At 48.5% G+C, this 12,219-nt stretch overlaps 1 protein-coding gene across 4 annotated transcripts in view; it reads left to right on the top strand.

Moving 5' to 3' along the window:
• LOC119974608 (unconventional myosin-XVIIIb-like) overlaps nt 1-12,219 on the top strand; it is a 390,682-nt gene that overhangs the window by 72,632 nt on the left and 305,831 nt on the right. The window lies entirely within an intron of this gene.

Genomic DNA, 12,219 nt, shown 5'->3' with positions numbered 1-12,219 from the left:
ACTGGCATTGTACAGTGAAGTTAGGTACAGCGTGGATGGGTGAAGCTATTGTGTTATCGTAATATCATATCTTGGGCTTATTTATTGTACAAGACACAAGGCACCAATCGCTCGCACGAGATTGGAATAACGCGTTGTGAGTTCATGAGAACAGTAATATATAGGGATAAAGCTTGAAGGTGTCAGAGCTGTGTGTGTGTTCAAAGCTCTGCTCAAGGCAACAGTGTAACTAAGACTGGATTACATGACACATTTTCCTTCTAGTGATGTCATGCTGATATCCCTTAAAGGCATATTACAACATCCCCCTTTCTTTTTAAAGATACCCCTCCTTCCAAAGAATAAAAACTATCTTCAATACAAGTTCATGTTTCGTTACCATTACACAAGTGCAAGGAATTAATGTATATATGACTCTCTAAAGTGTCAAGGTAATCTGCTGATACACCCAGATCTTGTGATGGTAACCTTGTTGGGGAATTTGTTTAATTGCTCAGAGTGATCTATGGGGCTGTCATCCTCGGATGTTGTTCCTGGTTGCATGTGGGATCTTGTCCGAGAAGGAATAAGGCTATACAGAGGGCGAGGAGCTGGAATGGATCTGATTTGATCTCAGTTACACTTCACTGTTACACTTTATTGTGTCATGACTTCATAGGACCTTGGTTCCGAAAGAATCCTTATCACCTCAACTGGTTACCATGTATCTTCTGTGGGATCTTGGATACAAACCTGCTGTCTCAACTCTAAACTTGTCAATTCTGTGCCCACATTTTTAATGTGCACATTGCCCATCTTCTCTTGGTGTTTAAAACATTGTTCTAGTTTCTAAGAGAATAGAGTGGGTAAGAATAGGTAAATTGGTAAGCACTGGTCTGCCAAAAATTAGCTGTGCCTGTGACGGAAGTGTTGCACTTAAAGATCTCGCTCTCAGATGTAACATTGCAGTGTGTAGATTTTGCTTGGTCTGTCCACGTTTGAGAATTAGAGATGTCAGCATGCAGATCATTCATTCAGCTAGGCTGTTAGTTCTCAGGTAATGATGAGAAGAAGTAGGGTGATCAATACTCCACTTTTTAATTCTATCCTGAAATGGCTTACCAATAAATCTATCTGTAGTGATTGCTCTTGGCACATCACATCAACTCAAGACAATGTGCTTGACATATTTTACAATTGTTGAATAATAGGGTACTCGTATAGTTGACAATGACAATGTGCCATGGACATGGAAGAGGTCAGATGGAATTTGGACCAAGGATGGGTAGGAACATCATGCAAAATGAGTAGTGCTTTGTGCTGACTTGGCATGTGTTCTTGACATGCCTCACACTTCTTAATGATGACTTAAGTGTCATTGATCATAACTAGCCAATAGACTGTCTCCCTTGTAAGTCTTCTCATCCAATCTCTACCCATGTGTGAGTGATGAAGTTGTTGAAGAATATCAGGTTGCAATGATTCCTGAATGATGAATTGAAGAGGGCTCAGGGGAAGTCCTGGTAAACAAAGATGCCCAAGAAGGAAACCGAAGGTTGGTGACTCCATGTTGAGGACCTGAGTCCTCGTTGATTACCAGAGCTTCTCAAGAGGCCTCATTACTGAAAGCCTGTTATCTGCAACCCTTGACCTACCTTTTAACTTAACTGGAACCTCTTCCTGCCCCTGTGCCCTGTCAGGGTCTCTTCTTGGGACTTCTCTCAGTCCTCTGTCTACAATACTTATGTTCAATGGCGCTCCATTACCGGTCACATGACCTGGGTTTCTTACACAGATCGACTGTGCCCAAAAGTCCCCAAAAATGCAGAACTGCGCATGTGTAGCCAATTCTCGGTCTGCACACGAATGAAAGCTCTGAGGGTTGGGAGCAGTTCTGTTCTGTTTGGCGAGACCAGAGAGCTGAATTTGTACTTGTGAGTTGGTACTTGAGTGCAGACTCACCTGATGTACAACCTGACCTTTATGTTGAGTTTGACTAGGATGAGCACAAAGCCTTCACTGTAGGTGTGATTCATCAGACTTCCGAGACACTTTAATCAAAACAAGATTAATTCTAAGAATGTAGTTAACAATAATACATATAAACACATCAAGACGTTTAACATAAAGTAACCACACAGATAGAGTAATCTTGAACATAACTCTTAATGAATTCCCCCTTAGCTGTTCCAATTCAATAACAAAATCCGGAGTGTGGCTACTTCCATTGGGCTTCTCGAGTGTTTGGTCAGGAGGTGATGGGAGAGCGGCTATGGCTAGGGCTCGGAGGGATGTTCCTATACAGGATCTCTCCTCCATCTTCAACCACTCTGCTCCCGGTTCCTTCACCCATACCCTTGCACTTTCTGCTGTGGCTGCCCAGTGTTAGAACTATAGGTGTGGTTCCCCCCCCCCCCCCCCCCCACACACACACACACAAACGCCATGAGCTTGTCTACTGTTTGGAAGAAGGCCTTGGGGATGTAGATTGGGAGGGATCGGAACAGGAAGAGTAACCTGGGCAGCACGTTCATTTTGATCGTCTGCACTCTCCCTGCGAGGGAAAGCGAGAGTGTGCCCCACCTCTGCATGTCCCTTTTGACTTCCTCCACCAGATGTGTCAGGTTCCATTTGTGGATCTGTGCCCAGTTGTGGGCTATTTGGATTCCCAGGTCGTAGAATTTAGTCTGGACTTGTTTGAATGGCAGGCCCCCAGCTCGGTCTCTCCCCTCCCCTGCAGCTTCACCAGGAAGAACTCACTTTTGCTCAGGTTAAGTCTGTAACCAAACTCCTTCAAGAGTTTCATTATCCCTTCCATGTTGGCCCGGGGGTTCGAGATGTAGAGGAGCAGATCAACCGTGCAGAGTGAGACTCTATACTCTCTGTCGCTCCTTTGAATAACTCTCCACCCGTTCACCGTTCTGAGAGTGACTACCAGTGGCTCGATTGCCAGAGCAAACAGCAGCAGGGAAGGTGGGCATCCCTGCCTCCTGCCTCTGTGGAGCTGAAAGTATTGAGAGCTGGTGGTGTTGGTCCATGCACTCACCATGGGAGCGCTGTGCAGAGGTTTCACCCAGACGGTGAACCCTGGTCCAAACCCAAATCATTTCAATACCTCTATGAGGTACTTCCATTCGACTCTGGCGAAAGTCTTTTCTGAGTCCAGGGAGATAGAACATAGAACATAGAACATAGAACGATACAGCGCAGTACAGGCCCTTCGGCCCTCAATGTTGCACCGACATGGAAAAAAACTAAAGGCCATCTAACCTACACTATGCCCTTATCATCCATGTGCTTATCCAATAAACTTTTAAATGCCCTCAATGTTGGCGAGTTCACTACTGTTGCAGGTAGGGCATTCCACGGCCTCACCACTCTTTGCGTAAAAAACCCACCTCTGACCTCTGTCCTATATCTATTACCCCTCAATTTAAGGCTATGTCCCCTCGTGCTAGCCACCTCCATCCGCGGGAGAAGGCTCTCGCTGTCCACCCTATCTAACCCTCTGATCATTTTGTATGCCTCTATTAGGTCACCTCTGAACCTTCTTCTCTCTAACGAAAACAACCTCAAGTCCATCAGCCTTTCCTCATAAGATTTTCCCTCCATACCAGGCAACATCCTGGTAAATCTCCTCTGCACCCGTTCCAAAGCTTCCACGTCCTTCCTATAATGAGGCGACCAGAACTGTACGCAATACTCCAAATGCGGCCGTACTAGAGTTTTGTACAACTGCAACATGACCTCATGGCTCCGGAACTCAATCCCTCTACCAATAAAGGCCATCACACCATAGGCCTTCTTCACAACCCTATCAACCTGGGTGGCAACTTTCAGGGATCTATGTACATGGACACCGAGATCCCTCTGCTCATCCACACTACCAAGAATTTTACCATTAGCCAAATATTCCGCATTCCTGTTATTCTTTCCAAAGTGAATCACCTCACACTTCTCCACATTAAACTCCATTTGCCACCTCTCAGCCCAGCTCTGCAGCTTATCTAAGTCCCTCTGTAACCTGCAACATCCTTCCGCACTGTCTACAACTCCACCGACTTTAGTGTCGTCTGCAAATTTACTTACTCATCCTTCTGCTCCCTCCTCTAGGTCATTTATAAAAATGACAAACAGCAACGGCCCCAGAACAGATCCTTGTGGTACGCCACTCGTAACTGAACTCCATTCTGAACATTTCCCATCAACCACCACTCTCTGTCTTCTTTCAACTAGCCAATTTCTGATCCACATCTCTAAATCACCCTCAATCCCCAGCCTCCGTATTTTCTGCAATAGCCGACCGTGGGGAACCTTATCAAACGCTTAGATGATCACCTCTGGTATTCTCTTCCCGGTTGGGGTCATTGTCACGTTCAGCAGGTGCCTTTTGTTCGATATTAGCTGCCTGCCCTTGACAAAGCCTGATGTGAGCAGTGAGATGGGCCTACAGGACCCCTACACAATTCAGTCTTTGTCCTTTCTGGGTATCAGCGATATTGAGGCTTTTACCAGTGTTGGTGACAGGTGCCCATAACATATCGAGTCACCTGCATGGAATTAATACTCTCTGTCTTGCGATGCTCTTGGGATAGCATAAGCTGCTTCCTTGATGTTCACTCTGACAAAGGAAGGTTCAGATGTGGAGATAATTTCAACTCGTTTATTAAACTATTTACAATTCTACTACTCGGATTCACCACTAGTGTTAATCCTTTTATAGCTACTCAGACTGACAAACCAGTCTACTACAATCCACATGGTGGGTGTGATGTTCAATCAACCCTGCGTCTGTACTCACTGAGTGTCTCCACTGGAAAGAGGAAGATCATGTGTGCTGTGTGCTTTATATATGGGTTGGTGCAATGCCCCCCTGTGGTAGTGTCACCTCTGTGTGTATCGTGAATGCCCATTGGTCGTGTCCTATCTTACTGACCTATTGGTTGAGTGTCTGTGTGTCATGTCTCTGGTGCTCCCTCTAGGGTCTAGCTAGTCTACGTGTACTTACATTAACCCCTTGTGTATCTACAGTGATGCATATCACCACACTCTCCACGGCTTCTCCAAGTTCTAACGGTGCTTCTGGACCCATTCTCTTCTCTTCCCCCACAACCGGCATGTCCAATCCGTCGAGGAACTGCTTCACCCTGAGTCCCCCTCGGTGGGGTGGAGAGGGGGGGGGGGGGGGGTTTGGGGGGGGGGGGAGGGGGGCAGGTGAGGGGGGGGCTAGGAAGTGTACAGCTCCCGATGGAAGGTTGTGAAGACCACATTGACCTTTTACGGCGTGGCGATTAGTCTGCCGCTGCTGTCCCTAACTTGGGCTATCTCCGTCATGGCTGCCTGCTTTCTCAGCAGGTGGCTGACTTTGTCTCCATGTTCGTAGAACGTTCCCCCGTGTCTGGCGAAGCTGGCGCACTGCTTTCCCAGCGGAGAGCAGGTCAAAGTCCATTTGCAGCTTCTTCCTCTCTGCTAGCTCTCTGGTCAGGGCCATGGTGTATCGCCGGTCTACTTCTGGTATGGAGCCAACCAGCTGTTGCCGAGCCCCCCTCTCCTTCCAATCTTTGCGTGCTTTGAAAATGATTATTTTCCCTCTTATCACTGCCTTCAGCGTCTCCCAGAACGTGGCGGGTGAGATCGTCCCATTCTGGTTGTTGGTAGCGTACCAATCTATCCCTTGTGATATACGTTCGCAGAATACCTTATTGGCCATGAGGGCTGCATCCAGCCTCCATGGGGGGGCGTTGAGCTCAGTCCATCTCCAACCTCACATTCGCGTTGATCCTTGTGTAGACCCTGTGTACCTGGGAGAAGAAGGAGGGCAGCAGGGTGGCACAGTGATTAGCACTGCTGCCTCATTGCACCAGGGACCTGGGTTCAATTCTGCCTTGGGTGACTATTCACCTGAGGAAGGAGCAGTGCTCCGAAAGCTAGTGTTTGAATCAAACATGTTGGACTTTAACCTTGTGTTGTAAGACTAGTATTGGGTGACTATCTGTGTGGAGTTTGCACATTCTCCCCGTGTGTGCGTGGGTTTCCTCCCAGTGCTCTGGTTTCCTCCCACAGTCCAAAGATGTGCAGGTTAGGTGGATTTGCCATGATAAATTGTCCCTTAGGGTCCAGGACTGTGCGGGTTAGGTGGGGGTATGGGGTTGCAGGGATAGGGTGGGAGTCTGGTCAGGCTGCTCTTTCAGAGGGTCCAATCTACTCTATGAACTCCTTCCCTCCTGGGTGTGTGAACCTCCATGGGTCCACTGCCCCCCATCTGTTCCATGAACATGCCCAGTTCCTTCGCCGTGTTTGACATTCTCCGATTTGGGGTTTGATCGGTATGTCTGCCTATCCTGTACGCAGTTAACGTTTGATGGCATCCTTGAGCTCTTGGAGTTCCTGTGTTAAGAATTCCCTTCATTCTTTCATCGGGAAGTAACCCGACATATGTTCTGGTGTGGCCTGGACCTGGTCCCCCCGCATGTTTGCCATCGCCTCAGTCTTTCTGTGCAGGCTCTTACTGCCTCTGCTGCATCTGGGTTGGAGACACTTCTGAAGTGAAAAAATGAAAAGAAAATCGCTTATTGTCACAAGTAGGCTTCAAATGAAGTTACTGTGAAAAGCCCCTAGTCGCCACATTCCGGCGCCTGTTCGGGGAGGCTGGTGCGGGAATTCCCAAGTTAGCTATTTGAAGGTGAAGATAGGAATTCCTCATAAGGGAGGCTGGGTTTCAGTGAGATTGGTTGACTCGCAGTGTTACTGACATCTGGGTGGGTTGTTGAGGAATCCATGGACTCTGTCTCGGTTGCATCTGCCATTTATTGTGCAGGCATAGAGGTCTACAGCACAGAAAAGGCCCTCCGATCTATCATGGGAGAGTTGGTCAAAAACAACTATCTAACTATTCTAATCCCATTTTTCAGCACTTGGTTCATAGCCTTGTATGTCTTGGCATTGAAAATGCACACCTAAATATTTCTTCAATGTTAAGAGGGTCTCTCCTCCACCACGCTTTCAGACAGCGAGTTCCAAACTCCCACCACCATCTGGGTAAAAAAAGATTTTCCTCACATCCCCTCTAGACTCCTGCCTCACACCTTAAATCTATGCCCCCTGGTCATTGATCCCTCCACCAAGGGGAAAATTTCTTCCTGTCTTCTCTATCTATGTCCTCATAATTTTATACATCTCAAACATGCCCGTCCTCAGTCTCCTCTGCTCCAAGGAAAACAACCCCAGTCTATCCACCCTCTCAAAATAGCTGAAACACTCCAGCACAGACAACATCCTGGTGAATTTCCTCTGCACCCTTTCCAGTGCAATCACATCCCTCCTATAATGTGGATTCCAGAACTGCACACAATACTCGAGCTGTGGCCTAACCAACATTTTATACAATTCCAGCATAACCTACCTGCTCTTAAACTATTAAGCCCTATTATGTATTTTCTTTTATTCCCTTTTCTTTCCACGTACTTAATGATCTGTTGAGCTGCTCACAGAAAAATACTTTTCACTCTACCTCGGTACACGTGACAATAAACAAATCCAATCCAAACTCTTTGCCTTATTGAATAAAGGCAAGTATACCGTATTCCACCCTAACCACTGTAAACGTAAAGGTAAAATCACCATAGTCCCAGATGACCATTGGCTGCTTTGCCCTTTGAGGGGGAGAGCTGACAGGTGGTGATTTAACCTGAGGATCACCACATCTCAGGCGAGGGGCAAGATTGAGAAGGCGGAGCCTTCATGAATAACCACTGTATCCACCTGCTCTTCTACCTTAAGGGACCAGCGTACAGACACACCAAGATCCCTCTGAACCTTGGTGCTTCCCAGTGTCCTGCCGGTTTTCATGTATTCCCTTGACTTGTTTATCCTGCCCAAGTGCATCACCTCGCACCTACCCGGATTGAATTCCAGTGTAGTGTCTGTTATTTCCCATGTACATCACATGAACTCTGAATGTCAGAATATATTGCAATTTGTTTTATCTTTCTGACCTTGTACAGTAAAGTTTATGTTTATTCAAAACCTGTGGAATCTAGTGATTTTACTCACTCTGTGCGGAGTCTGCATGTTCTCCCCTCGTCTGCATGGGTTTCCGCTGGGTGCCCCAGTTTCCTCCCACAAGTCCCGAAAGACATGCCTGTTAGCTGAATTGGGCATTCTGAATTCTCCCTCAGTGTACCCGAACAAGCGCCGGAGTGTGACAACCAGGGGATTTTCACAGTAACTTCATTGCAGTGTTAATGTAAGCCTACTTCTGACACTAATAAAGATGATTATTGAATGTCTCAAGTATCAAACTTTGTATATTGAAACAAATAGTTATTAGTGTCTAACTAAATCTTACTAAAAACCTATGAGTCTGGTCAAGGATCGTAACACTCCTTACATTTGTATGCATTCAGTTGAGTTTGGCTGTAAACAGAATTCATGTCACAATCTGTGTGGAGTCTGTTTTGAATGGGGTCATTGGCTCCTAAGCTTCTGTGCTACTGGCCCTTGATCAATAAATGTTAATGCACTGGGCTGTTGCAATAGACACCTTGCTCAGCTTCACTGTACTGGCTTAGCTTATTCCCCCATGTCAGTTTGGATGAGGTACTGTTGCTCTATTAATAATGTTGGTGAACCACAAGCCTTCCCTTATATCGATCAAATGACCACACAACCAGTTAGTTAGTCCAAAAGATGGTTTATTTACATACACAAGAGTTATTTCAACATGCAAACACAATGGGCGCGATTCTCCGCCCCCCACTACGGGTCGGAGAATAGCGGGAGGGCCTTCCCGACATTTTTCCCGACCTCCCGCTTTCTCCCGCTATTCTCCCCCCCCCCCCCCCATGGCTGCCCCACGACACGAATCGCTGCTCGCCGTTTTTTACGGCGAGCAGCGATTCTCCCCTAGCTGATGGGCCGATTTCCCAGCACTTTACGGCCATTTTCACGAACTCCAACACACCTGCTCTCACAGTTCGTGAAAACGGCCGCAAAGTGCCGTTCTGGAGAACCATGCCACCGATTGGCACGGCCGCACCACGGTCGTGCCAAGGGTGGCATGGGCCCGCGATCGGTGGGCACCAATCGCGGGCAGCGGGTCCGAACCCCGCGCACTCTTTGTTCCTCTGCCGCCCCGCTGGATCAGTCCGCGGGACGGCTGAGGGGCATAACGGCCTGTGCATGCGCGGGTTTCATGCATATGCATGATGACGTCATCCGCGCATGCGCGGCTGATGTCATCGTTTGCGTCAGCCGCTGTTAACCTTGGCGCGCGGGCTTAGCGAAGTTCGCTAAGCCTGCGATGCTGAGGTTCACGGGGCCCCGCTGCTAGCCCCGACCGGGGAGCAGAATCGGGTCCCGGGAGGGGGCGCGAAGGCTGCCGTGAAACACGGCCAGTTTCACGGCAGCCTTCACGACTCTCCGCATTTGCGGAGAATCTCGCCCAATATCTCTATGAGTTAAACTACACCTATAAGCTACAGTAACCTATACTGAACTTCAGGGTGACTGGCACTGTGCAAATGGATAAGGCCTGTATCTGGATTTCACTTGGCTGGTTCAAAGAAAGTGGCTCTGCCTCTGCTAGGCTCATCCGTCAGGTAGCGATCGTTGGTCTTGAACTTAGCTGGCTGTTCCTGCTGCAATTGGGTAGGCACAGGCCGGATCCAAAAGAGACAGAATACATGGCTGTGCTCTCTTTTATCCCTCTGGGATTTTGCGCTCTTTGGGGCGGTCCTTAACCTTGGACCCAATAGTTCGACAGGGCTCTGATCACTGTCTTCGATTTCGGCCAGTAAAGGGGCGGCTGCCTTGGTAGCTGGGCGGGTCCTGAGCGGTCATGACCTTGGTAGTTGGGCTTTCTGAGTAAAGGGAATGGCGCCTGTCATAATATACACCAGTATATCATGGTGCAGACACACGCTGATGGACACACGCAGGGACCAATCAACATGTACAAACACCGCAGCCAATCACCAGTTAGAATACACACACTATAAAGGCAGAGGGCACCATGGTTCCCGTTCATTCTGGGTGCTGCCTCTCAGTGTAACAAGAACTCATCCAGCTCAGCACAGAATCACACCACGAGCTGAGAGAATCAACTGGTTCGGACAAGGCTTAGGGGCGAAATTCTCCGCTCCCGGGAAAAATCGGGAGGGCCGTCGTGAACTCGGCCGAGATTCACGACGGCCTTGGAGGCCGCTCCTCGCCCCCTATTCTCCCCTCCCGGCGGGGCTAGGAGCGGCGCTCCGTAACTCTCGGCCGCGGGGGCGTCGCGCCGTTAAAAACGGCGAGCGGCGATTCTTCCGGGGGGGGGGGGGGAGGAATCGCAGGGGGTGTGAGGGGGACGTGAAATTTGTCAGGGGGCCCTCCCGCGATTCTCCCACGCAGCGTGGGGAGCGGAGAATCGCGCCCTAGGTCTCTAGTTTAAGTTAGCATCATTTAGACCCACAGTCATCGTGTGTTAGTTAGTTAGAAGTCGTTAATAAAATTGAGTTGAACCTTCATCAATGTTGGAAGTGTCTGTTTATCTCTCAAGTCTACACTAGCCAACACTTCATGATACCAGGAGTTGAGGGATGCTCGCCCTTCTGAGACCTACCTTTCAGTGATCTGCCTTCCACCAGTCTCTAGCCATCCTACAGAATGGACTCCGTTCGCCCGCCGCCGCCTCTCCGCATTGCCGGGAATCTGGGCTCGAACTGGAAACTTTTCAAACAGCGCTTCCAGCTGTACCTCGAGGCCAGGGACCTGGAAGCTGCCTCGGACGCACGGAAGATTGCTCTCTTCCTCTTCACAGCCGGGGACCGCGCTCTGCACATTTTCAACTCGCTCACCTTTGATGAGGGGGAGGACAAATCGAAGTTCAAGACCGTAATTCTATAGTTCGACAGCCACTGTGCGGTCGAGGTCAACGAGAGCTTCGAGAGATACATGTTTCAGCAGCGAATTCAGGGTAAGGACGAGCCTTTCCAGTCCTTTATTACCCACCTCCACATCCTTGCGCAGTCCTGCAACTACGGGTCCACCTCTGACTCCATGCTCCGTGACCAGATTGTTTTTGATGTTCAATCTGAGCCCCTGCGCCAGCAGCTACTAAAAGTAAAGCAACTCACTCTCTCTACGGCCGTTGAGACCTGTGTACTTCATGAACATGCCTCCACGCGCTACTCCTGCATCCAGGCCGCTGAAACGTCATGGCAAGTCTCAGCCTGTGGCTGTACCGGTTGCTTGATTGGAGTTCTATTGTCCTGGGAAAATTGTCCATTGGAATACAAACGAGCGGGGGTTTCGATCAGGCCTGGTTACCTGTGTTTCAGATACACATAGGCTCTGTGTCTGTCTGAGTCCTGGTTTGGCCATAATTCCCATGGTCCTTTGCAGGTGACCTTCTTTGATGGCTACAGTACTAGCACGCCCACCTCTAGGGCAGAGGATTACGGGCTGAATTTTAAGCCTTATTCACCATCATATTTGAAGACTGAATGGAGTGGGGAGAACACATAAAATAAAGTTGGTTGCTAACCCACTGCTTTCCTGCCCACCCCTGACCTGTCCCCTGTATTGTCAGCCGCAGGAATGGCATCTGGCAGCCCACTCATCCTTAGACCTATTGAGGCCCTTCAATGAACAATTAATGGTCACTTAAGGGCCACATTCTGCTTCTGCTGCTATTTTCTTGTCTGCAGGCAAGGGGCAAGGAATCTGACCAGCCCAGCAACCTTCAGTGCACAGGTTAAATGAAGGCAGGAAGGTAGATCTCCTTTGAGGGGATCTCCCTGAGATGGTGTCTTCAGTGTACCGGATGGTTTAGGGTTGAAGTATAAGGTTACCAATTCTTCCAAAGTCTTATTGTCTGGAGCTTTGGGACATGTAAGGCTCTTTATCATCCATACGTTTGTGCTTCGCAGGCAGTCAGCAATATTACTGTCCGTCGATCATTATCTATGATAGTGTTCATCCAGAAAAAGTAACACATGCGTTCTGTGTACATTGTCCAATTCTCGATGCTCGCGTCGAACAGGTCCGATCTTCCAAACAAAGGCACTTTTGTGTTTGAAAAAAAATTACCCAACCTTAGTCCAGCAATGGAAAGGAGGAGGTTGTATGTCTGATGCCATAGCAGCGTCGACAGTAATCCAGTTTTATCCTCATCGCCAGTTTTGTAGGCCACCGATGAGTCCGAATTGAGCAGTTAAAGAAAACTATGTTTATTGCAAAGCAATTATATTTACAATA

Source organism: Scyliorhinus canicula, chromosome 1 (genome assembly GCF_902713615.1).
Source record: "Scyliorhinus canicula chromosome 1, sScyCan1.1, whole genome shotgun sequence".
Taxonomy (NCBI): domain Eukaryota; kingdom Metazoa; phylum Chordata; class Chondrichthyes; order Carcharhiniformes; family Scyliorhinidae; genus Scyliorhinus; species Scyliorhinus canicula.
Note: the sequence above shows the minus strand (reverse complement) of the source record. Positions and strands in the feature narration are given on the sequence as shown.